This window comes from Rutilus rutilus (assembly GCF_951802725.1).
Source record: "Rutilus rutilus genome assembly, chromosome: 7".
Taxonomy (NCBI): Eukaryota; Metazoa; Chordata; class Actinopteri; order Cypriniformes; family Leuciscidae; genus Rutilus; species Rutilus rutilus.
Window position 1 is genome coordinate 18,931,464 of NC_140221.1, and position 26,201 is coordinate 18,957,664.

The 26,201-nt window shown below is 38.0% G+C and overlaps 1 protein-coding gene across 7 annotated transcripts in view; it reads left to right on the forward strand.

The window, feature by feature from the left end:
• The first annotated feature begins 9,195 nt into the window (after window positions 1-9,195).
• mef2cb (myocyte enhancer factor 2cb) overlaps window positions 9,196-26,201 on the forward strand; it is a 76,555-nt gene continuing 59,549 nt past the window's right edge. For 5 of the 7 annotated variants that reach the window (XM_084413501.1, XM_084413507.1, XM_084413503.1 and 2 more), the window contains exon 1: window positions 19,986-20,295. The gene's annotated coding sequence lies outside the window, so the exon portion shown is untranslated. Of the gene's footprint in view, window positions 9,394-18,305; window positions 18,406-19,985; window positions 20,296-26,201 lie in introns of those variants that run through there. The other 2 variants (XM_084413502.1, XM_084413504.1) reach the window with 1 other exon arrangement.

The following is a 26,201-nucleotide window of genomic DNA, read 5'->3' on the forward strand; positions in this document are numbered from 1 at the left end:
TAATACCAGGTGTAAACAGGTCCTAAAACCAATCTAACTGATAACATAGAACCTGCAGCTGCCAAAACACATTTTACATTCGACTGTTTCCCATGCATTTGTGATTGTTATTTAAAATATATGTAATGTGAAGCTAGTAGAGACCTATTAATTGTCCAATTAATTCTAATTATTAAGAGCAACACATTTTGGGCACCATTTCAATTAATGAACATTCAGAAGGATGCAGTTGACAAATCTAGTTTGATAGAATAGCACAATCTTTAAGTGAGCCGGTGTCGAACGTAGCAAGGTTCTTTATATAAATGTAAACCAATGAAGTAAAGTTTTCCATGTATCCAAAGTCTTCTATTTTAAAGCATACTCAGATAACCCATTGTTTCCCCTTAGTAGATTGGAGAGCTGTTCATGCAGCAGCAGGGTGGTTGTCATCATAGAGTATCTCCATGCAAGCTAGTGGCTGTGTCTGTGGCAACCAGAGTGGTAATAGGGGAAAAAATAAGTTGAGGCACCAGCCGTAATCCTGCGTTCAGAAGATCCAGATGGCTAACCTTTCAGTCAAAATATTGTTTTTGGAAAGAGGTGTGTGGACTCCTACCTCTCTCTCCCTCTCTCTGTCTAGAGCTCTCGCCTTCTCCAAGCCCCCAATCCCTCCTCCTTTATTTCTCTGTACTTCATCAGATCTATTCAGGCTCAGAGTTCATCAGAACGTTCTAGAATGGAACATGAAATCATGTGATGTTCTTAGCGTGCTTACCTTGCACATGTGTATGTGTGTGTAAATGAATGGATGGATATGCGTGTTAAACGTGGGCTCCCCTCAGTCTCCTGGGCAGGACACACACAGAGCGACCTTGTGTTAAGGAGAGGGCTGACTCGAACCTGCCCACGCCACTCAGTACCGTTGATATATAGACCACCGGTGGAATTTCCAACACAAAAACACAGTTGCTGAGAGTTAGCTGAGAAGTATGCAACATATGTCATGGCATATTTTGATTTGGGATATTCAAAATAATGAAATATTTTAAATAATTAGCCCAGAGAGCATAGAGTAAATCCTGCTGGAAATTAATTAAATAAAGTAAATGTTATCAACATGGTTCATAATACGTATCTATTGTATCAAAGAAAAAATTACAAATTAAATTAAATATTAAACTTTAGTGTTTTAATATTAAGGTTAAAGGTTAAAAATAAAAAAATGCAAAATTGAGTCATTATTTACACAATCTCATGTAGGACTTTATTTTTTCTGCAGAACACAAAGAAGATATTTCAACGCTATCTCACGACCAATTCGTACGAATTCGTACGAATGATAAAAAGTTGGCTAATTCGTACTAATTCGTACGACCTCACTCGTACGAATTTGTACGATTTGTCTATGGGTAGGTTTAGGGGCGGGGTCAGGGGTAGGTCATTCGTATGAATTCATACGAATTGGCCAATTCGTAAAATATGTACGATTTCCCGTGAGATCGGGCTAGATATTTTATATATAGTTGGTAGCAAAACAGCTCTAGAAAGAAAGAAAGAAAGAAAGAAAGAAAGAAAGAAAGAAAGAAAGAAAGAAAGAAAGAAAGAAAGAAAGAAAGAAAGAAAGAAAGAAAGAAAAAAAGAAAGACGTTTAAACATTATACAACATTTATTTTAACTTTTTTTTTTAATTATTGAAATATATTTAGTTTTGTCATTTTTCTATATTTTTTTAAAATATTTTTTATATGCTGGTGCTATTTTGTTGCTCTGAAGTACTTTTTTAGTAACTGTGCTGCTATAAAAACAAATAACATAAACATAAATCTGTCAGTAGATTCATCAAGATAATTACTGTTAATGTGCTGTCAATGACTAAACTAAAATTGTAATTGCACTGAAGGCTAAAAAAAAAAAAAAAAACACGGCACACTGCCTCAGGAAAGATGCCGCTTTGAGCTTGCTGTTAGTCCTCTGTCACCTTTTTTTTTTTTTTTTTTTTTTTTTTTTTTTTTTTTTTTTTTTTTTTTTATTAAACAAACACAAAACAAAGTAACAAATCGCCCGACATACAACAAATATAAACACAAAAGTATACATAACATAACAAGGCATTCTACAGTGAACAGAAATGTGCAACAGGACCAGAAGAGTAATAGATCATCTGAAGGCACTATATCATACCAAACCTCAGAATATCAGAAATAGAGGCATTTATGCTGTCCAAATAAGGTGTCCAAGTGCGAGTAAAAGTGTCAGTCGTAGAGTGAATAAAAGATGTTAGGAGTTCCAGAGGAATAGTCTCTCTAATAACTGAATGCCATCCCTTTATAGAGGGGGGTTTATCGCTGATCCACGACAAAAGTAAATTCTTCCTGGCAGCAAAAGTTAACAGGTCAAAAAGACGTCTTTTATGCTTATTAGAAATAAGCTTACATGGGAAACCCAGGAGAAGAGACAAAGGGTCAGGATCCAAGGCCAAACCTAAGATATTATTCAATTGAGATATGATTCTGGACCAGTAGGTCTGGATAACATGACAATCCCATACACAGTGAATATAATCTCCTATGTTAGATTTACATTTGGGGCAGAGTGGGGAGTGAGCGGAGTTGAACTTGTGTCTTAGAAGAGGCGTAATGTGTATTCTGTGGAGAATCCTAAGCTGAATGGCTCTTACTCTATTGCAAACTGAAAGCCTATTGGCTAGAGACCAAACCATCTCCCAATCATTCTCCGAGATAACCACCCCAAGATCTCTTTCCCATGTTAATCTGAGGTGCGAGGTATTAACTGTAGAATAGGAGCACAGGGCTTTATAGAAGAAGGAGATCAACTTTTTTGTAGGAGGGTTTAAAAGCATCCTCTCAATTACTGAAAGTGAATATTTGGAAGTGAGTGTAGTATTTTTGAATATGTAATCTCTAATTTGCAAGAATCTAAAAAAATGTTGCCTAGGTAAATTATATTTTGAGGCTAAAATATCGAAAGACAATAGTGATCCCTCCTCAAATAAATCACAAATCCTACGTATACCATTAGCCAGCCAAAGGTTAAAACCAAGGTCCATAGTACTTGGCAGAAACTCTGGATTGTTCAGGATTGGCAACAGAGGAGAGGTTGTGTCGATCTTGTCTTCTAATCTTTGAATAGCACGCCATGCCTTAAGAGTATTACATACTAAAGGGTTATCACACATAGCTCTCCTCAGCTTAGAATCACGGATAAATAGTAAGTTTTGCAAAGGGCATTTAGACTGTGAAGATTCAAGATCAAGCCAAACTGATTTAGGATCTTCATTAAGCCACTCAACAATGAATCGAAGCTGGCAAGCCAACTGATACAGTTTAAAATTTGGGAGATCCAAACCACCCTTTGCACCAGGGAGCTGAAGCTTTGATAATTTCAACCTGGGTTTTCTTTTGCTCCAGATAAATGAACTTAACCACCCATTAAGCTCTTTTATAACCTTATTAGACAGTAAAATAGGAATCATCTGCATAGGGTATAGTAGCCGAGGTAGGACATTCATCTTTATCATGGCAACCCGTCCCAGCCAAGACAGAGGGAGAGTCATCCACCTGGTCAAATCATCTCTGATTTTTTCGAGCACTGGTGTAAAATTAGCTTTGTATAATTTCCTAAAAGTAGGGGTTATATTAATACCTAAATAAATAAAACCTTCCTCGGAATATTTAAAAGGAAAAGAGGAAGGTTGATTTTGGGATTTCTTATTCCCTATAAATAGGGCAACTGATTTAGAAAAATTTATCTTGTACCCGGAAAATTGTCCAAATTCCTGAATGAGGTCAACAACCGCTGGTACAGAGGTCTTGGGGTCCGAAAGAAAGAGTAACACGTCATCTGCATATAAGGAGATTTTGTGCCGCCTACCCCCCAGAGACACCCCCGATACAGCTGCACTCTCTCTTATCCTCTGAGCAAATGGCTCCATTGCTATCGCAAAGAGCAATGGAGAGAGGGGACAGCCCTGTCTTGTACCCCGGGATAAGGAAAAATTAACAGATCTATGACCATTGGTAATAACCGCGGAAAGGGGATCTTTATAGAGTATTCTCACCCACTTAATGAAATATTCACCAATGCCAAATTTTTCCAGTGTGTAAAACAGATACGGCCACTCCACAGAATCGAAAGCTTTTTCCGCATCTAGGGATAAAATACAAGAGCTAGAGCTGAGGTTATGGGAAAGCTCAATAATGTTTAAAAGCCTCCTGACATTATGGGTGGAGCTTCTGCCTTTAATAAACCCTGTCTGGTCTTCATGAATGATATATGGCAGAACCTTTTCCAATCTTAACGCTAAAATTTTAGATAACAATTTTAAATCTGAATTAAGTAAAGCAATTGGCCTATAGGAGCCACAATTTTCTGGGTCCTTGCCTTTTTTTAAAATGAGAGAAATATTTGCTTCGCGGAGTGAGGGGGGTAACCTGTCAGTCAAGAATGAATGATTGAGCATAGCTAAAAGAGGGTCTAGAAGCACATACTCAAATTCTTTATAGAATTCGCATGCGAGGCCATCAGGCCCAGGAGATTTACCAGACTTCAAGCTATGGAGTGCGACTATAGCTTCCTCCCTTGAAATAGGTGCATTGAGAAGTTCCCTCTGTTCTTCTGAAACGACAGGGAGGGTTAGGCAGTCAAAGAAAGATATCATGTAGTCATGTTTTTGGGAAGAATGATGAGACTGATAAAGAACAGAGTAGAACTGTTTAAAAATATTGTTAATAATAATAGGATCAAAATAACGCACTCCCATGGGGTCTACTATAGAAGTAATAAATTGTGAGTCAGAATTGGACTTTGTTAAATATGCTAGATATTTACTAGGTTTATTACCCCATTCATATAATTTTTGCTTTGAATAACATATATTTGAATGAGACTGATAAGTTAGCAATGAATTTAAAGAGGTTCGCACAGCACTTATTTTTTCTAACAAAGTTGGGGAGGGATCGTTCAAGTAGCTACTAGTGGCAGTATTTAATTCTGACTCCAGGTGTTTCTCTTTCTCTAACTGCTTTCTTTTTTTGGTTGCAAAGTATGAAATGGCAAGGCCTCTGATGTATGCTTTAGTCGTCTCCCAGAGAAGTGAGGGATTGTTTGTAGATTCTGAGTTAATAGATAAAAATATCTTAAACTCTGAATTAAAGTATGAGAGAAATGTATCATCTTTGAGTAATAAATTATTAAATCTCCAACGTCTAACAGGTCTAAGAAACCCCCTCACACAAATATCTAGCACCACTATAGCGTGATCCGATATAACAATATCTCCTATGTTGCAGCGTGTAATTGCATGCATTATAGTCTTAGGCGCAAAAAAGTAGTCGATCCGAGAGTGACACTTATGTGGGTGAGAAAAAAAAGTGAATTTATTTTGATGCGGGTTAAGAGTGCGCCAAACATCCAAGTATTCTAAGTCATCACACAGTGCAGCAAGAGCTTTGGACTGTTTGGTGTAGAGGGAGTCCCTGGGGGGAAAGCGGTCTAATAATGAATTCAATAAACAATTAAAGTCTCCTCCAATAATACACAATCCAGATGCGCGTTCTTTAAATTCAAGAAAAGTTTTTGTAAGAAATTCTGAGGAGTAATTTGGGGGACAATATATGTTTAAAAGTGAAATTTCCTCTGCGTTCAAAGTCCCCTTAATAATGATGTATCTTCCATGTTTGTCCTTAATACTCTCTGTGACATTAAAAGGTATACTTTTACTAATTAAAATTGCTACTCCTCTACTACTTTTCGTAAAGGATGAGAAGTGAATTTGACCAACCCATTTATAATGTGTTAGATTCAAATGTTCGCTATCACTCAAATGGGTTTCTTGTAATAAAGCTACATCTATATTTTCCTTATGAAGTCGTGTGAGCACTTTACGAATTTTAATTCGCCCGTGTAAACCCCTTACGTTCCATGTACAAAGTCTTAAGTTACCAGCCATTACTTAAAGAATAGAACAGATGGTGCTCTCCCCCTTTCAAACATTTCCATATTGTCATTAGGTCCAGTAAACAGATATGCGTGTGTCAGGGCATTACAGTAAACAATAACATAAATCAGAACAAGCCAAACTGGCAACATGAAAGGAAAAAAGAAAAGCAAAAAAAGAAAGCACGGTACGGAAATAAAAAAATAGGAAAAAAGGGGCTGTTTCCCCACGTCAAGGGGAACATTCTTCATCCCAAAAACAGTCAATTACTTCTCCAGTAGCAACGATACAAAAAAGTACACTCAAAATACAAAAAAAAAAAAGGTATCGAGATAGCCCCCGTCACTCAAAAAAAAAAAAAGAGAGAAATAGAAAATAAAGTACGCAAACTAAAACTCACGTCGCTATTAGAACTCAAGAAGCTAGATCCGCCAGGCACTCGTCTGGTCGAAATCCCAACACGGATCAGGTGCTCGTGCTGGAATTTGTATCACTCTTATCCAGGTACTGCGAGACAGCAGCCGCCGTCTCGAATACTTTAAGGGTACTTCCTATGTTGACTCGTAGCTTGGCTGGATACAGCATCGCATAGCGAGCACCCATATCTCGGAGTCGCTGCTTGACCGCGTTGAAATCCTTGCGCTTCCGTATCACTGAAGCCGAAAAATCCTGGTAGCATGATATTTTTCTGTCCTCAAACTGCAAATCCCCATCCGCTGAACGTTTCCTGCAGGCATCGAGAACCCTCTGCTTGTCACCATAGTTGTGGAACCGGACAATCAGTGGCCGTGGCCTATCCTTAGCACCCGGTTTTGGAGCCAGCGTACGATGCGCCCTTTCAATCTTGATGCGACCACTCTTAGTATGCAGGCCAAGAAATTCGGGGATCCACGATTCAAGAAAGGTAACTGCATTGGTACCCTCTACCTCTTCGCGAAGGCCCAGGATTCGGATATTTTTGCGCCGGCCTCTATTTTCCAGGTCGTCGATATGTTCGGTAAGCATGGCAACTTGTTTTTCAAGAGTGAAAACGCGAGATTGCGCGTCCTCCGAAAATGCCTCAACCGCCATGATTCTCCGCTCCGCCTCATCCAATCGACCATTAACACTTTCCAGCTGCTGGGTATGATTATGCACTGTTTCTGCCAACGGGCCAAGTTTTTCATCTATTGCATTAGAGATCTTCTCAGTCATAATTTGAAGTGCTTTTGCAAGCGCCGGGCTAAGGTCAGTCTCGCTGCCAGCATCTGCCTGACTCTGTTCGGGCTCATCGGCCGATCCCTCAACGGCCGAGTCTTTTTTCGCCGTTTTCTTAGCAGGTCTTGGCATTTTCGGCAAAGATTGCGGCCAGAAAGTCTCTAGCGACATACTACAGAAGATTTATAATTGAAATCCAGAGTTTGCGTACCTTATTAATAGAAAATAAATAAACGTGACAGGAGCAACCTTAAACTGCTGCTACTTCCAAGCCGCCATCTTGCGCCCCCCCGCTCTGTCACCTTTAAGATGACAGAACACACGGTGTAAAGTACAGACATACTTCCCACACTAAAATATACACATAAAAAAGTCAAACAAATCCTACTCTTATTCTCTGTCTCTTTCTCCCTCTCACACACACTTGGGTCCAGTCAGCGTGCCTCATGGGGGGAGCCGGGCTGGCTCCTGTGGTTGATGGTTGGGGCGTCTCTGCTGCTGTGCATTGCCACACTGGTCCTCTTTCCTCTAGAGCCGCACAGACAGCCAGGCTCCTGCACGCTGCTGCTGCTGCTGCTGCTGCTACTGCTGTTGCTGCCATTGGAACACACAGCTTGTGTCCAGCATTGAGCGCTCTAACAGCATGGCCAGAAAAGACAGAGACATTCCAGCTTGTTAGACATTCCCATTAGTTTATTAAATATAGGAAAGAACTGTCTGTGAGTATTTAGTGGAGAGAAGAGAGACAGCAAAGAAGGAGAAAGTGAGAAAGGTGTGCCGACTCAGAAATGCAGTTTTCCAGGTTGTCGCTCTGGATGCTGAATGAGGCTTGGTATTGTAACTAAGTTACAATAAGTGGGGAGGGCCAATAATAAATGCACTTACAGTTCAAACAAATTATGCTTTTGTTACTGAGTGCTCTGTACAGTAAGGGATAATTATGCATTTTCCCCCCTCAACAGTTTCCTCTTCCCTTGTGACTGACCTCGGCTACATCCTGTTGCAGTGTTTTTACAGTAAGCAAACTCTTTTACCGCTTTTTGTCGTATTTTTGTGCACCGTTTCAATGAAATCCCCATTATGCTATTGTAACATTAGATATGTATGATGAACTCATTCCTTCTTACCAAAACCCATTCCCGTTAAAGGTCAGCTATCCCCAGGATATTGTAAACAGGGTCAATACAAATGTGATGTCACTGAGAGAATGGAATTCCGTGAACCCGAATACACTTTTGGGAATACACTTTTGATGCGGTAAATGCTTGTCTTCCCTGTACTTGCGCTATTCCAGGTTAAAATATCATTCATAATTGAATTAGTATAAATATGTCTTGAAAATCCACATTGTGTCACTGTCAGTATAATGTGTTATTGTGTGAATTTAAACCGTACAGAAATAATGGTGATCAATTACAGGAATTGCTGCTTTTATTCCACACTCTCAGAATGCTTTTACATTTAAAGGATATGACAGGACAAGACAGGACAGGACAGGACAGGATAGGATAGGATAGGATAGGATAGGATAGGATAGGATAGGATAGGATAGGATAGATGATAGGATAGGATAGGATAGGATAGGATAGGATAGGATAGGATAGGATAGGATAGGATAGGATAGGATAGGATAGGATAGATGATAGATGATAGGATAGGATAGATGATAGAATAGAGGAAAGAATAGAGGATAGGATAGAGGATAGAGGATAGGATAGGATAGGATAGGATAGGATAGGATAGGATAGGACGGACAGACAGACAGATAGATAGATAGACAGATAAACTGATAGATAGATATATGTTCTTATGCAAAGCATGTCCCAGTTTGTTTGATGTTCTTGATGACAGTTGCTACAGCAATTCCAGCAATGACAACGGTCTGAGCGTCATTGATATATCTCAAGCCTAAATTTACCTCTGAGCCTGGAGAGACGGGAACAGGTGGAGATCAGGCACTGCCAAATACTTGTGCCACAAATCTTATGGGCCATTTTTTCATGGGGGTGTGTGTTTAGGGAGCTAGTGTCTCATTTATGTGTGTATGCATAGCACCCTTTTCAGATCCAAGAGAGTTTGTGGGGCAACACAACCCACATCAGGGTTTCTGTTCAAAGCCAGCTGGTCTGGCTTTATTAATGCAGGGCATTTCTTTTGTGTTCATTCTTTTTGTGAATTTTTTTACATTTTTTTATTAACCTGGCCCACAGCTGGAGCTGCAGGGTGTGACTTCCTGGGGAAGCACAAGATCGGCACCGGTGAGTTTTTCCTCTCCAAGCTCTTCCCTTCCTCCTTCCCCTCTTGTGATGAGCCGAAAAATTGTGTCTGTGGAAAAATCGAGAACTGCACAGTGGCCGAGCATACTATGTTGTAGGGAGAGGGTTTTACATGTGTCCTTCTGTCAGGGGATTTTCAGTTCAAATGGTGTGAGCGGTGAAGTTTTGGGGGTCTGAAACATATCATGTGAAACGAGTTACTAATAATCCACATATAATAATTTGTACTAATTTCTATAATTAATCTACAATTATCACAAACACAAGGACTGTCTAAACCTGAGATTATTTGCTGTTTTTATGTTGTTTTTATTCCTCAACGTCAGACTAAATTATTACTCCCGTTCAGAGTAATTGAATCCAACAACTATTTGCTTGGTTTGAAATGAAGCATGGGGGAAACCTCCTAGTCTCAGAACAGTGTTAATTCTTCTCACTTGTGAAATAGCTGCCACAACAGAATCAATATCAATTTGAATCACTCTGGCCTTAGTACAAGTTTGACATTGCTAGTTTAAGTTTGAAATAACAGGGGAATAGGTGAGCATACACTAGCAGAAGCAGTCTGAACAGTTTGACAAGTTTACACATGAGAACTCAGGGAATCTGTGGGAAGTGTTTAAATTGAAAGAAAACAGATAAATATTTCATAATTCTGAGACATACAGAAAATGTAAATAAAAAGTTATCACATACTGTATAATAAAGATGAATGCCTGTGTTATTCAGAAAAAAAATATGTTGCAAAGACGAGAATATGTGGTGGAAGTGTTTTTGTTTTTTTCTCAAAAAGAATATTTTTCACTCATATGTTATATATAAGAATATATTATATATAATAAATAAATTTGCAGTTTAAAACATCAACTTAATCCTTATATGGTTTTGACATCAACTTAATCCTTATATGGTTTTGACATCAACTTAATCCTTATATGAAAATCAATATTTATACAATGTATTGTGTGTGTGTGTGTGTGTGTGTGTGTGTGTGTGTGTGTGTGTGTGTGTGTGTGTGTGTGTGTGTGTGTGTGTGTGTGTGTGTGTGTATATATAATTACAAAAAATGTAAGTGCATTGTTGAAAAAAGTATATATATATATATATATATATATATATATATATATATATTCTATATGTATAATTATTATATATTATTATATACTTTAAATATTTACAATATTCTTAAGACTCAACAAATATATGCTTAGTTTTGACATCAGCTTAGTCCTTTGAGAATAAAATCGGGATTCAATCTGCTTCTTCCTCTATAGTTTATTTGCATTCTGAGAACAATGTTTCTGAGGCAGCATATTTTTAAGAAAGCATCCCTTGCAAGCTTTCTGCCATCTAATCCCTCTCTTCCTGGGTGTTCGGGGTGTGACATTCAGCACCCCCCACCAACCCACCCCATGGAGACACCGGCAAGGCAGCTCTGACCCAGTTTACCAAAGCTCCCATGTTTGTCATTTGAAAAACTTTCTCGCTACCAAAATAAATAAATAAATACAAATCTTTGATCTGAATTGTGGTTGGAAAAGAGCGTTGTTTTCTCGCAGCAAAGGTGGTGCACTTTGTAGAGGAGGCACCCTTTTCTTTTTGAACCCTTCTCTGTCTATTCGCCAGTGGCTATGTCAGGATTCAGTTTGTCTGCCTGTTTGTGTGTGTGTTTCTGTGCACTAGTCCTCTTCTCCCAGCTCCCGCAGGCTCCTGTGTTATTTGCAAAATCTATAATAGCCCCAAATTAACCTGAAATTACACAAATATGGCAGTCAGCCTTGTTTGCTTTTGCTCATATTTATAAGAGCATTTAAAATCCGTGATCTGACTTTAGCTAAGAACTGAAGCCACTTGGCTTTATGGATGCGACATAGACAGACCTATTTGTGCACTAAGGCAGTCTACAACTACGAAACATATACGGTGTTGAGAAATGAACCCCCCACATTTATTTATATCAATCACAGTTGGCACGCAGGCGTCGCAGTAGTTACCATCCTTATGTTGCATATTGCAGATCCAGATGCCATGTTCTTAGGTTACATGCTTCCACATTACTGTCTATTGGAGGATAAGTTTATATTTAAAACAAACAGTGACATATTAAACACATGGAAACGGTTTCATCTCTGTAGCGTTGAATTATTATTATTTTTTTGAATTATCTTTGTCCTATAATTGCTCACAGTGACGGCTTACTTTTTCTTTCTTCTCTCTCTTTTTCATAATCTAATTCCAATATTTCACACTGGAGCTGTAGTCTTGGCCGTCTGACGTTGCTCCTTTCTTTATTCTCTTTCTCTCTCTCTGCTCATCCACTCCTCTGCCCCTTGGAGAGGGTGGCATCGGCGCAGCGCTCCGCTCCGCTCAGCTCCTCCGTGGGTCTTACATGTTGGATGGGGCCCGTCTGAATCTACAAAACACGAGTGCTTCACCGCCTTTTGATCTCAGGCTAATCTCTGTTGCCTGCCTCCAGTCTCATCTTGTTTGAATAAGAATGAGTCTGGGGTGCTATTGCAGGCACAAAGAGGTTTAGGCGGCATCCGTTCAGCAGAGCAACGCTGCGCGGGTATGTGTACAGCCAGATTCACTCCTCAAGACTCAGCGCTCATATGCTTCTATATTCTCCAGTGTGAAGCTTCTGCGAGCGCGTGTGCGTGAAGGTGGTTTTCTGACTTGTTAAAAAAACCTTTGACGTTTCATTTTGTCTGAGTAGTTAATGAGTGAATTTCTCTGTAAATATAATGGGAATTTGAGATCCAACCATGACTTGTCTAAAGTGTCTCGTATTGATGAAACCTTCTACAAAGGCATAGTTCACCAAAAATGATTTACCCACACTGATGTCCTTTAAAACCAGTGTGACTTTCTTTCTTATGTGGAAGGATACATTTAACAAAATGTTCAAGCTGTTCTTTTCCATACAAAGAACGTTAATGATGAATATGACATTTCACCTCCACAAATTGACCTCCGCGACTGCAATTTTTTTTTCTTTTTTTTTTTTTTACATTTTTTACAGTACCTTTGTTATAAATGTTACACGTAGTTGCGTACTATAGGAATAACAGTAAATTATGCACAACTACTGTGCATGCAACTAACCCTAAACCAAACCCTAATCCTAACGGTAAGTGCATGTATTTAATTAATATTACTCAGTCCTTAAATGTATAATTACACTGCAACAAAGACACCTTAAAATAAAGGGTTATACTTTATTTTTAAGGTGTCCTTGTCATAGTGTAATTAGACGATTAAGTACTAAGTAATAGTAATTAACTACATGGACTTACTTTATAATTAGGGTTAGGGTTAATGTTTGGTGTAGGGTTAGTTGCATGCATAATTGACCGTTATTACTATAGTAACTACATGTAAAATGTTGAACAGGGTTGCTGTAAAATAAAGTGTTATCCAAATAAAGTGTCGCCTTTTTTCCCCAAAGAAAGAAAGTAATATATGTATAGTTACACTGTAACAAAGACATCTTAAAATACAGTATAACCCTTTTTCTTAAACAGTTATTTTAAAATTTTTACTGTATTTTTTTTCCCATCAAATAAATGCAGCCTTGGTGAGCATATGAGACTTTCAAAAACATTAAAACATTTTAGAATGGTAGTGTGCATTTTTGTATTTTCACATGAAGGAGATAAAATAATGACTTGAGGAAACTTATCCTTGTAAACGTATGCCTTGTAAAATCTTGGTTTGAGTAATTTACGTGAAAGGCTATTATAATAGCACAACCTTTCCATTGTGGTGTAGACCTAAGATCCAGTCTGTTCTGTAGTTTATGTGGCATAAAGAGGGGCTTCTCAGTTCATGTCCTCGGGTCAAGAGGACAGTGGTCCTGTTTTTTGTGTGTTTTTTTTTTTTTTACTACAGTCTGAGAAGAGAAAGCGAGAGGGTATGATTTCTTTACCACCTGAAGTGTGCACGAGTGTAACTGGGCAACAGTTTCAAGGAAAAGGAGAGAATAAATGAGAGAACAACACAGACAAAAAGTGAAGGGATGAAAGAGTAAAATAACTATATTTGATGTCTAATAAGAGTTTGGGACAAAAGCGTTCTCTTAAAAAAAAATAAAAAAAACCCACACATCAGACATACTTTTACATGCATGTAACCACCCTCTGCACAGATAATCTACACTGTCTGGTATAGCAACTGTTATGTGACCAGTTAGGAATATACATAAGAAAATACAGGTAGAATTTCCATTGCCTGTCCATAATGCCCACCATCTGTTAAGACCCGACTTCTGCACAAGCTCAGGAAACACCGGTTGGCACTGTAAGTCTGGAGACAGAAAAATGTGATGTTGGCATCTTTTTTAGTGTCGCCGTTGTGGGGGAAACAATGAAATAACTGTGCAAGTTTTGTAGAGGTTATGAGTGAATTAGTTTTCGCCGTTCAAAGGAGGAAAAATCATTAGAGTATGATTTTATTTGAAATATTTTTATTTTTCCAGCTTTTAACATTAGACAGACAAAGGGAACTTTTAGCTAAATGGTAAAATATACAAAGATGTAAAATAAGATGTGATGTAATCAACTGCAGCAGACTTTCTGAAATAAAGAGACTGACAATTTAAGGTGGTCTAAGTATGGGACAGAGAGAAGGTGCCCGTGCTTTTATTGATAGAGATTTGTACCTCATATTTATTTATTTATTTATTTATTTATTTATTTAATAAATGCATGTAAATGTGAGTCACCATATGCTGGCTGCTATATCCATTTGACTTACAGTTAAACTATTGTATTAGTTGTGACGGGGAGGGTTGACTCTTCTGTGAGAAAGCCTTAGTGTGCCCCTGCTGGCAGAGGTATATATTGCAGTTACACATTTTACTCACAAGGCAGAGAGCTGTTCCAAGAAATTGCCCTTTAAGCTGTGCTTTTACATGTTTGGAGCTAAAGTAAATATAGACTTGAACTTTTACTGTCATTTGCCACTAACTCCTATTTAGGCCTCCATTAGCAAGTGGGACAGAGTACAGGTGTATTGACAGGGGAGATAAAGACTTCAGTAGAGTGCAGGGTAACTGGAACTGGGGTGGCTTTTTCCAGCACACAGCTTTAATACTGAAACCAGAGCAGCAGCATCCTGAACAAAGGCTTAACCGTGTTGTGCTGCTTGTGGTTCATTTATAATGAATCAAAGGTGTAGCATTCACGCGCTGTTTGCCCAACAGAACATGCAAATTACCAAATTTGTCCCCACACGATTCAACACTTCACTACCGGTTTTCTTCCAACCACAATATGTGTTAGCGTTCTCAGGTGCTATAAATGCAATGAAAAGAGGGCTCAAACCGTGATGAATTCATCAGCTATGCGCTTTCAGAAGTTTCTAAGTTATGTGCTTGGAAAAGTTAAAGTTGCACTATTACTTTGAGATGAATTGAAAGTTACAGCGATTTGTAAAATGGCTTGCTGTAGATAAAGACTTTGAAGGGTCAGAGGAGCTAATGTAAGATGACATATCAGCTTCCCTTGAGAAATATTGCTGAACTTGTTTGCTTAATATCTGCCTGCCCACAAATTGTCAAAAAAAAGGAAGAAAAAAAAGATGAAACATGACAAAACGATGGCACTGATTTAATTAGTTTAGCTGGGTGCTTACGAAATGAATTAATGAATTAATCCGTATGAGTAAAGGTAAACATGCAGAGACCTGTCTTATCTATCTATCTATCTATCTATCTATCTATCTATCTATCTATCTATCTATCTATCTATCTATCTATCTATCTATCTATCTATCTATCCAAATAGATAACAATTTCTGAAAAGTGATATAAGTAATATAATATAAAAGTAATATCTGCCTGTCTGGATTTTGACGAGGGCACATAAATATATTAATAACTTGAGGGGAAAGTTTCAAAAGTCAGTTTCAAATTGATTAATTGAATGATTGATTTGTTTGTTTGATTGATTCACTCACTCACTCACTCACTCACTCACTTTGCTTACCTACTTACTATATGATCTCTGGGATCCCAAACATAAAAATATATCATGAGGGTTAAAAACAGAATACATTTAGATTAGGGCTGTCAAAATTAAAGTGATAATGCATTCAAAATGCATTCAAAAATATTTTACGCAATTAATCCAGCATACATTTTTTGCCGTCATCCTATGGGTAGCGTTACATTATATGACCTCTTATTCAGGCAAATGCTTTTAAACCATTGAAAACACACAAAAACACACAAAATCAAGCCAAAATGCCTGTTTTGTTAAGTATCCTTGCAAGCACAGTCTTAAATTAGTTTAATTAAGTCTTAATTGAATGTAAAGAGTTGTGAGAAAATGGGATGCATGCCAGATCATGTGCGTTAGGTCTTAAAGTGACAGCAGCATAATAAACTTAATGCTGTCAATCAAAGAACAAAAGAAAAAGAGAAAATCCCTCACTTGTCTTGACGGAATAACTTTTGTAGTTTAATAAGAAATAAATCTGTATTTAATTTTTTATTTATGCAGGGAAGACTGTGAAGTTTTTGATAACTTTATTCAATTTCTGTATATATACTGTATATCCTGTTAGATCTACCTGGAAATCTTAAAGCACTGTTTACAAAGTTACATGGATAAAAGACAATGAATACAATAACTTTTTGTGAATTTTCACAGGGCAACTAAAAATGAACTGGTCTGACTGGGCCAATTTTTTTTATTTTTTTTTAAATGTGCCCTGATATATTGAAGAGCACAGGTAAATGTGACATTTATTCAAATGATTTTTTATTCACTTAAAATAAAAGTTTTTATATATTTTTTAAAGTCTGATAAATGTTAAAATGTATTGTTTTCAATTATACTGTAATGCTGAATGCCTATTGCTAATGTCTAAAATTGAGGGGGGGAAATCGATTTCATAGAGACATCAGCAGCAGTCGTATCAGTTATGTCAAAAAATTATGCAATTAAACAAATATTTAAAATATAGGCTACTGTCTTTGTTGCCTCTACATTCATTTGGAGATTAAATGTAAAATAAGTACAATGTTAGGTGTGATTAATTACAGAAAATTGTAAGATTAGTTGGCTATTTTTTTAATCGATTGACAACTAATTTAGATATAAATGCATACTGAACTGAGGCAGAAACAAAAGTGCCATTTCGTAGCCATCTTAAGCCATTTCTAAACTCTTTTAGAAACTCTTACATAACTTTGTGCTGCATAAATACCCCAGTTATCGTGTGTTTTTTCCTCTCCCTGTCTGTCTTTGTGTCTAACTGTCTAAATCTTCAAAGTTTAGGAGAGAAAAGAGGGCAATAAAAGGGAAATGGGTGATATTAAAGGTGGCAGAGAGAGAGAGAGAGAGAGAGAGAGCAGAGGGGAGGAGTGAGATAAGCAAGGAGGGGAAAAGAAGAATCTATGAACCAGACCTGGGAGACAGGCTCATCCCCAACGTTCTCCTGCACTGTGAAAGCTCAGCGCTGGTGTTTGAGCACTTGACAGTGTTATCGGCACTGACAGCCAGATTGTGTTTTCACATGAGTGTGATCAGCAACAGATTACACACGTATACTCACGCACACACTCATACATTAACAGCCTTGCTTGTTCCTGTTATTTCAACACAGAAAATGTGTTGATGTTTATCGTGCTCTTAAAATAAAACGAAATAGAGGCCTTGTCCCTCTATCCTCCCCGAACACGCTACTTATGTCTGACTGAAGATAATAAGACACACGTGGGTAACTACTGGGCTCCCGAAAAGAAAACAACGTAGGCGGGATTGTTGTCAGCCACTAACATTGTGTATTTATCTTCCATCTCCTTACATCTGCTCGTTACAAACATGAACAGATGAGGTCGAAACCTCAAAATTACCTTTCTCTGAAAAGCCTCTTGTATGTGTATACGAAATGACATAACTGCTACTGGACACTTTCCTTGTGGCTTTGAACTTACTGGAAATCGGATTGTTGATCCTGAGTGATGGCAAGCAGGTTCAGTTTGGACCGACAGTCTGGTAGCGATCGACAGCCAAGGAAAACAAGAGGGAGAATAATTCATTTGTGTATACACATGTATACAGTATGTGTCTGTCTGTTTGTAAATTAGGTCATGAAATATAACTTTACACATTTTTTTTATGTTTCAATTGACATAAATCCCCTTTTGAGATATTACAGTAAAGTGCCTTTGGGGAATGTCTTAACAGGCAAATTTAGAAATTTAAACAAACTCATTAGTCAGCTCTACTGCACAATGCTTGGTAGACTGAACTAATGTAGTGAAAGTTACCAACCTAAATATTAAAAATATCTACTATTTAAATGTTTTTATACAGTTATTTTATAGATTACATTTTTTTCTTAAAGTGTTAAATAAATGGCACCTTTAAATACATATATAAATTTTAAAAAAAATAAAAAAATAAAAAAAAATCATCCATCTTTCAATCAAACAACTTTCTTTATAAAACTCCTCTTTGTAGAATTTAAACTTTGAATAGCCCAAACTGGTCAGAGATAGAAGAAAATAGAAGGATAATGGCAGGAAATGACATGAACAAAATGTCAATTTACTTGCAAATGTGTAATAATTGCTATTCTCTGCATATCAAGGGATATATAAGGCAAATGATTATTTATGTTTTAAACTGCAAATTCTTATTCAGATCTGGATCAATGATATACCGTATAGTTGCTGTAGTTACTGTTGTTTCTGTTCCTCTTCCTGTTCTTTATCTAGTTTACCAACCACATGAATATGCAAGAGGCGACTCAATAACGGTGTTTATATATTTATTTATTCCTTTTGTAGTTCCCCCAGTCATGCAGTGTATCTTGAACACTGTGCCTAGATATAGCTATTAACACAGAAAGAATTTCTCTCTCCCTTTGTGTCTCTTCACCAGGTGCCAACTAAACAAACACAAGCGCACACTGAAACCTAAGAGGGTCTTCCTGCTAAAACTGTGCACTGGAGCTGGAAGAACTGAAGGAATTGTGAACACGGTAGGTATAACGTAATACACATGCTTTTCAAATGGACGTACGGTTAATACAAATGATAGTGTGGCCTGATCTTGAGGCTAAATATATGTTCATTGAGATAGTGTGAGGAACTGTCCATGTAAATATACGTATGGGGAAACAGAGAATCTGATGAAACTTAGCATGTGCTATCACATAGCTGGTGGAACCGAAGCCGTATTGATCTAGATATTGAAATTACCAATAAAAATGGTATTCAAGATTACAGTGTCTTGTGATCCAGAAGTGGGATCCCAAGGAAGCTGATACCCCTGGGTCCAGTTACAGTCTGTCAGGCAGATTAGCAGGTTTTATTAATTCATTAAACTGATTTCATGTTTTACCTCTGCCTCTGGTTTGTCTGTCAGTGACTCAAGTGGTGCTTAAGGTTAATTCTACAGCATTCGTTTTATGAAACAATGAAATAATGAAATATCAGTGTGAAGCAATTCAGATGACCGCTCTAAGATGGGGAACTGAAAAACAGCAATATGATAGTTTATATTCTTTTGTTAACCCCTTAAACGTGAATTCAGCCATTATTTCTGAACATTCACAGGATGGTCTTTGGTTTAGCTAATTCTCATCTTTTGATTCCTTGGTAGATGTGTTTAAATCCATTCATGGTGGGACAAATCTGTCTGTGATTTATTCATGTTTAGCATGTGTTAAAGTACTTATCTCCAGTGATAAGGAACCTCATTTAAATATATGGTGAGAAGATGGATTGTCTTGCTGGGCTGTGAGAGGGCACTAATGCTTATATGAGAAATTTTCACTCTAGGTTTCTCGAGTTGTCCTGAGTCCTTTGTGTTATTTTACAGATTCTTCAGATCTGAGTTCATTAGAGCACCGCTTCGTAGATGGTTTTCGAAAGAACTTACGGATAAAATGTTCTGTAGACCGAGTTCATGTTTTCAGATAACAGCATCTTTCCATTGCATCCATGTAACTAATTTCTGTTAATAATCTGTTAATTGTCACCAATTAAATTCAAAGTGGTTGAAAACATGTAATAAGTGTATGCAGGCTGTCACTTTGATTATTCTTTAAATATAGCCTATATTTAAACTTAAGTTTTGCATTTTAGTGGGCTATAAAACTAGTTTTGGAGCTACAGTCCTAAAACACACACACACACACACACACACACACACACATAAATATCTTGGATTTTCATGTTTTAAGGGGTCATTCCTACTTTGTATACTGTAGGCTACAAACTAGGCTATATCCCCTAACATACAACAATTAGGCCTACATAAGAGGCTAGTAAAATATTCAGTTCAATAAAATTAATTAGAAATCTACTTATTATCTGATAAAATCACATTGTTGAAAAAAAAATCTCTGGGTACAAAAGAAATTAAAAGTCACAAAGCTAAAGGTAGCCTACCATTGTGTCTGTGCACAGTTTGATTATACACGGTGTGATTTAACTTGATCAGGTAGGAGATAAAAACGCATTAGTGTTGCGCTTCTTTCATTAAAACACTGGAGTGATGTAAGCCCGTCCCCCTTCAAGAGTAAACCCGATTATTTGCCCTGCGTAGAGAGAGAGAGAGAGAGAGAGCGAGAGAGAGAGAGAGAGAGAGAGAGAGAGAGGCGCGCGCGCGGAGCTCAACATCATCAGTCGCAATAACGGCTTAATCATTCCTCACCGTGGACGACCGACACCAACCTCAGCATCTGAAACGCTTTATTAGACACGAGAAAAGAAACACGCATTTAGAAAACGATACTTTTCCCAGGTGCTGCTGGTGATTTTTGCTGGATTTTAAGTGTGAAGCGGTAAAGTCCACCCGGCGGCTCAACACCTTCTGTCACACCGCAGGACAAACTTCACCGGACACACTTCAGACGCGCCATGAAGTAAGTGTGACATTGATACCCTACCCTGTGTTTGTTCGTTGATACATTGTGTGACATTGTTGTTAAGTAAACAATAATGCGATGAGTTTACATCTCCGTTATTTCGTGAGACCACAAGGGTGAGAGTTAAAGTAGCTCCGTTAAGAAAGTTGACATGACAACACATGTTATTTCTGACTATACTGACAGGAGAATCACTACTAGTGTTTCTATATGTAGACGTATTATTATTATTATTATTATTATTATTTACAGGCGCGTGCTTTTGTTTGGGTCCTGTAAAGTGCTTTATCAGCTCGCAGAATAAACCAAAACACTTTACAGAGGTCATGGTTGCATTTACTGTGACTGCCGTCGTGAATACAGTCTAATAGCTGTGCGATGTTGTGTGAAGGTCCGAGGGTCATCAGACTATAAATTCAGTATTGAATTAAAACAGGCGTTCAAATATGATCAACATTCATTCGTGAGACAATATTTATTTCTGCTTTCTATTATCAGGCTATATGCAGGTAGGCTATATTTCATGTGCTACCGCCTAAACATTTAATTTGACCAACTTGTGCTGGCAAATCCACACATAAATAAAACTAAAAACTCACCAGGAAAATAAATAAATAAATAAAATAAAATAAAATCACAGCATCCTGATTCTGATCAAGAATAGCAACATTTGTAAGTCATTAAATACTACACAGACTCAGGCTGAGAGACCATCTGTTTATTATATATCCAGAAGTCCATATTAAATGTTCAGTTTTATGAGGGTTAATTATTTGTTCTTCTCCTCAGTAGCCTAAGCTTAAACTTAAAAGTATATTTGCTTAAAACAAGTTTATAGACATACACATTTGTGTGTGTGCTGTGTATTTATATATATATATATATATATATATATATATATATATATATATATATATATATATATATGTATATATATATAGCCTATTATTCCCAATTAAATCTAGAGACAACAGTTAAGTTGAGGGTCAAGTTTCCTTTCATGTAATCATAAATCAAAGTATATATCAAGACAAAGAAGTGCGAATTTGTCTATATATATATAGTATGTGTCTTTGTGAGCAGTTATTGAAAGAAGCTGTTATAATTAATTACATTTTTAAGTAGGTAGCTGCTAAAATGTGATAATCTGCATACTTTTACAAGTAAAGGTGAAGACATACAGATGTAAATTAATAAATGTGATTGTTAAATGAACAATTAAGAGAGTTATTTTTTTGTCACTTTTTTTGTATTAGATTTTTTTAGCATGCCTTTGCTTATAGGAAATTACAGTGAAATAATATGTTTATGTCAGTTTTTTTAAAAAACAGTTTAAGCTAAATTTTGACTAGAGATACAATTTCTCCACGCAAAAAGGCGTCACGTATTGTATTTCTGTCACTTCTACCACAAGTGCACTCTTTTTCAGACTATACTCTCAGACAGGCGAACACAATCAATGAAGCTCCTGTGTGTGTATGTTTGTGCATGTGCGTGTGTGTGTGAGTGTCTCACCTGTTGCTCTCCTGGGATTTAGTGTTTGCTTAATCTGCCCAAGAGGAAAATGAACACACTCACATGTGGACTCGTATGATTACACTCAGAGGGTCCTCTCATAGCCGTGCACATATACGCACACACACGCACACACACACACACACGAGCGGTCGTCCTCAGACCTGTCGTCTCTAGGAAATCACTTGGGATTAGGCTTCTGTCGATTCACAAAACCAACAGTGACAACATGGCCTTACACTTCTCTCAAAGAGGGATCAGCTCTCCACGTGTCACTCTGATTGGCTGAGCTACTTGAGCCGATTGTCAGAGGCATTTACAGGCACAGTTTGTGTACCCCTCCAAAGCACAAATGTATTGTCTTTAGGTTTGTCCTGATAAACACAAGGAAAATGTTTTTTTTTATTTGCAGTTGTTAGGTAAACTGCACTTTTGCGTGCAGTGTGATGAATGATTATTGATCTTCAAGTAAAGGTAGGCATTATGCACACAAAAAAAAAATCATGTAGTAATTAGTTTTAAGGAATAGTCATTAATCTAAACGTGTTCTAAAATAAGTCATAATATGTGTTTAAACCAAACATTTGGCACTATCTCCTGAGTTTCATGAGCTCAAAAAGAAAGACAGTCTTTATTTCCGTTGTAACTCTTCAGCAATAATAATAAAAAGTAATATCAGCCCGTTTTATTAGACAGCAGTGTGTTAATTTTGAGTCAATGAAGTCAAACATTTTCTCATTTCGGTTTTTCCATACTCTCTCTCAGCTTCATTTACTAGGCTAAAAATTAGTTTAATAAAGCAAATAAACCAGCTCCAGATAAGTCATTTTTACCCTCAAAGAGGTTATGATATTTGGCATTAGCTGAACGTACCCAGCGCGTACGAGTCCTGGTTTTTGCATAATGAATTTAACTTTGCTTCTGTCTCTATTTTGTAATTAGCAGTGACGCTTGGCAACTTTCTTTCTCGCTGTAAAGTGGAAGGTGGTGTATGGAGTTGATTCACCAGAGTGCTGCTCAATCACAGAGGAATAGTCCTGCCTTTGATGTTTAATTATATTGTGAAAAGAATACTTCTGCATAAAATTGAATTTTTCAGCTGAACGTTCTCTGTTCTAAAGATCTGCTGTGGGCTTACGTGGTATGTACCGAACACACAGTAATTATTATGTATGCTAAAGAAGTCTGCGTGTATGTGGCTGGAAATAGTTCTGAGAGTTGTGTATTTGGATGTGCATTTGCATGATATGAGAAAAAACTATATTTTACTGTGTATTTGTACACGAGCAGATGATAGAAAGCTGTGAAGGATGGTAGAGGCTGCCACGAGGAGGCTGCGATGACAGACAAGTCAGTGTGCGTGCGTACACCGAATGAATGTGCGCAACATATCACGCTGCGAACATGAAAGAGGTGCTGTTCCCCCCCCCCCCCCCCCCCCCCCAAAAAAAAAGAAAAAAAGGTGACTCCTGTTTCTTATAAACTCCTCTTCAGATTTGGGTGGTCTAGCAGGGAACCTTTTCTGGCCTTAAGCATCGAAACGCTTCCACTTTGGTCAGTATCGTAGGAAAACAGAGCACATTTTATGCTAGATAAGAGTTCACAGAACAGTAGAAACAGTTTAGGAAAGGGTACATCCCTGCATTCGAGAGCTCGTTTTATCTAGTCGTGCGTACTTGATGCAATCCAGCATTTTATATACAGAAAACCTGTGTTTTATTGGCTGTTCCACTTCTGTTATAGTTGGAGATTTTAAAACAGGTTCAGAGATTTCACACATTCTCTAAACGCACCAAACTAAAGTATATGATGATGAACGTCACAGGATCGTGACACCTTGAAAGTGTCAAGAAGACCTTCGAGTAAAATTGCTACAAATACACGCCTCGTTATTTTACTTGCAATCCTGTAAAACTTTTCTTTAACCATCTCGGATCTATGTTTGCAGACTCCATGCTTAAACGCATTGTTCCATGATAAAGCACAGTGGCACGGTGTGTGCGCCTTGCTTGGCACACTGGTGGACTCGGGCCAAAAAAGCGACAAAAAACTTCAAAAATAAAATAAAAAATGAGAGACGAGTCGAGAAGTTAAGGGAGGGGAAAAAATGCTGAAATATTTTCCAGCAAATGTAATTTATCTTTGTCAGTGGGGCAGCATAGCCCAGTCATTCTGTAAGGCTCTCCGGTGAGAGGGGGGACAGAGGGCCCTCTATGCCCCAGCTTCACATAACATTCATAACCCCGACGTCTCTGTCGCCAAAGCTGCCCGTAGCACAGTGCCGTGTGGCAAGGCGTATATTTTTAGCAATTTACTCGAAGGTCTTCTTGACACTTTCAAAGTGTCACGATCCTGTGATTTTCATCATCATATACTGTTTGGTGCGTTCTTTTTTTTGTGGTAGTAAACACGGGCCACTGCGTCTGACAACTGACAGACGTGATTCAGATACGTTTGAACATAAAACGTCGGGAGGAAATAAGAGTTTCTTTTCATTAGTGTGAGGTTGAGGTGTTTCATTCAGCCGAGCTTGCAAAGACAGCCTCTCGGGCGGCTCGCAAGAGCAGCTCCTCACGAGCGGTGTCCTGCCAAAGCTGCACACGTGTGTCTTTCTGCAGTCATCTGCGCCCCTTCTCAACAGCGGCCTGTCAGCAGCGGAGGCTGAAACTTCGGGGAAAAAGCGTGCCGCGCCGGACACTCGAGATTCAAGGAAGAGAAAGAAAAAGAAAAGTCGTGAATACAGAAGGGGAGATGTGTCTGTGAGCCTGGCATTGTGACACTTAATGCCTTTATGTTTGTGGTGGCGTTTACATAGGGCCCTTCAGCAGGCTGTCACCCACCTCCAAAATAACCAATCAGACCAGCCAGTTTCAGCCAATTGGCTGTCTGCTCTGTCTTAAATCGGTTTTATTCCACAATAAATGATGGGTGCAATTAATTTTAGACTGTGTAGAGTGATATATTAGATTAATAGATACAGGGCCTATATATATATATATATATATGCGCACACATTTCATTTTCTTTCTTTGTTTTATATCTAACAGTCAAGGAAGTATCAGTTTTTTTCTTCATACTTATTCACCCCCCCACCGCTCCACAGTACACTGTTTACTTTGATGTATGACTTTTCTTCCAGTAGTTACTCCGAAGTACAGCCAATGATGTCATTAATTTTATTACAGATGCTCCATCTGGAAAAGAAGAGAATAAAAGAGAGAGATGGAGAGAAAAAAAAAAGAATGAGAGAGAAAGAAGGAAAGGAAATGTGCGGCACCGACTTGTATGCATAATTAATAAGACCAGCACTTCATTTGAAACTTCAGGGTTTGCTGGCCAGTGCAGGACGGGATGTGGAGTGCTCAGCTTTATATGGTGAAGTGTGGAGGTGGCTCCTTTCACCTGCAGCTGCTCTGTTACTGCCCGTCTGGAAAAACAAATAACCTTGTGTGTGCGTGCGTGCGTGTGTGTGTTCATGCCCGCGCTCAACCCTGACAATGGCGGGAGCTCCTGTGACATGAGACCATGTGACGCAGGCGTGTCATTAAACTGCTTGCTGGCCCGTAGCCCACACTTCCTAAATGTTGCTGTCCCGCCAGAAATAGCTCAGCCATGAGATTGACTTTGTCTGCATGTGTGTGCATATGTGCGCCAGGGACTACGATTGTGAGCCTGCAGTATTGTTCAGGTTAAAATTGGTCACTGTCTTATTTTTGGATCAGAGCGGCTCACGGGTTATAAATAGACAAGGAAAGGAAGGGAGATACCTGCCGAGACTCTGGCGAGCTCTGTTGTCCCCCACCGCCTAATGTTCACGTTGTATCCTCTCTGTATCACGCTCTCCTTAAACAGACCTTGATATGTGTGGTTTTAACAGGAACTTATTAAATGGAAAATAGTCATATGACTATACGTTGCGACAGAGCTTTTAGACTGGTGTATGGTCTTCACGGTTGGTAACGAGAAGAGAATAGAGAAAAAAAATTGTGCGTAGGCAACGGAGTGTAATCTAATAGGGCGATGTCCACATCATGGAATATTTTTAGAAGTGAAGTGCTAATTTAATTTCTTCATTACAAACTTGAGCTGTTTAGGAACATTTCCCACCTCCAGTAGATTTACCACATTCAACGCCACTATGTTAAAATAGTTTCGCTATATAAATAATAATAATAATAATAAAAAAAGGTTTGTCAGGAACTTACAAAGTGTTTTATATGAATGTGGATCTAAATGAACTGTTTTTATAAATGATTAATTGTTAAAAATATTATTTATTATGACTCAGTCAATATGAGAACATTTGATTACACAAACAAACGTGTTTTAAGCGTTGGATCGAGTATACGTAGTCCCTTAAGATAAAATTCATTAAAGTAAATTATGCT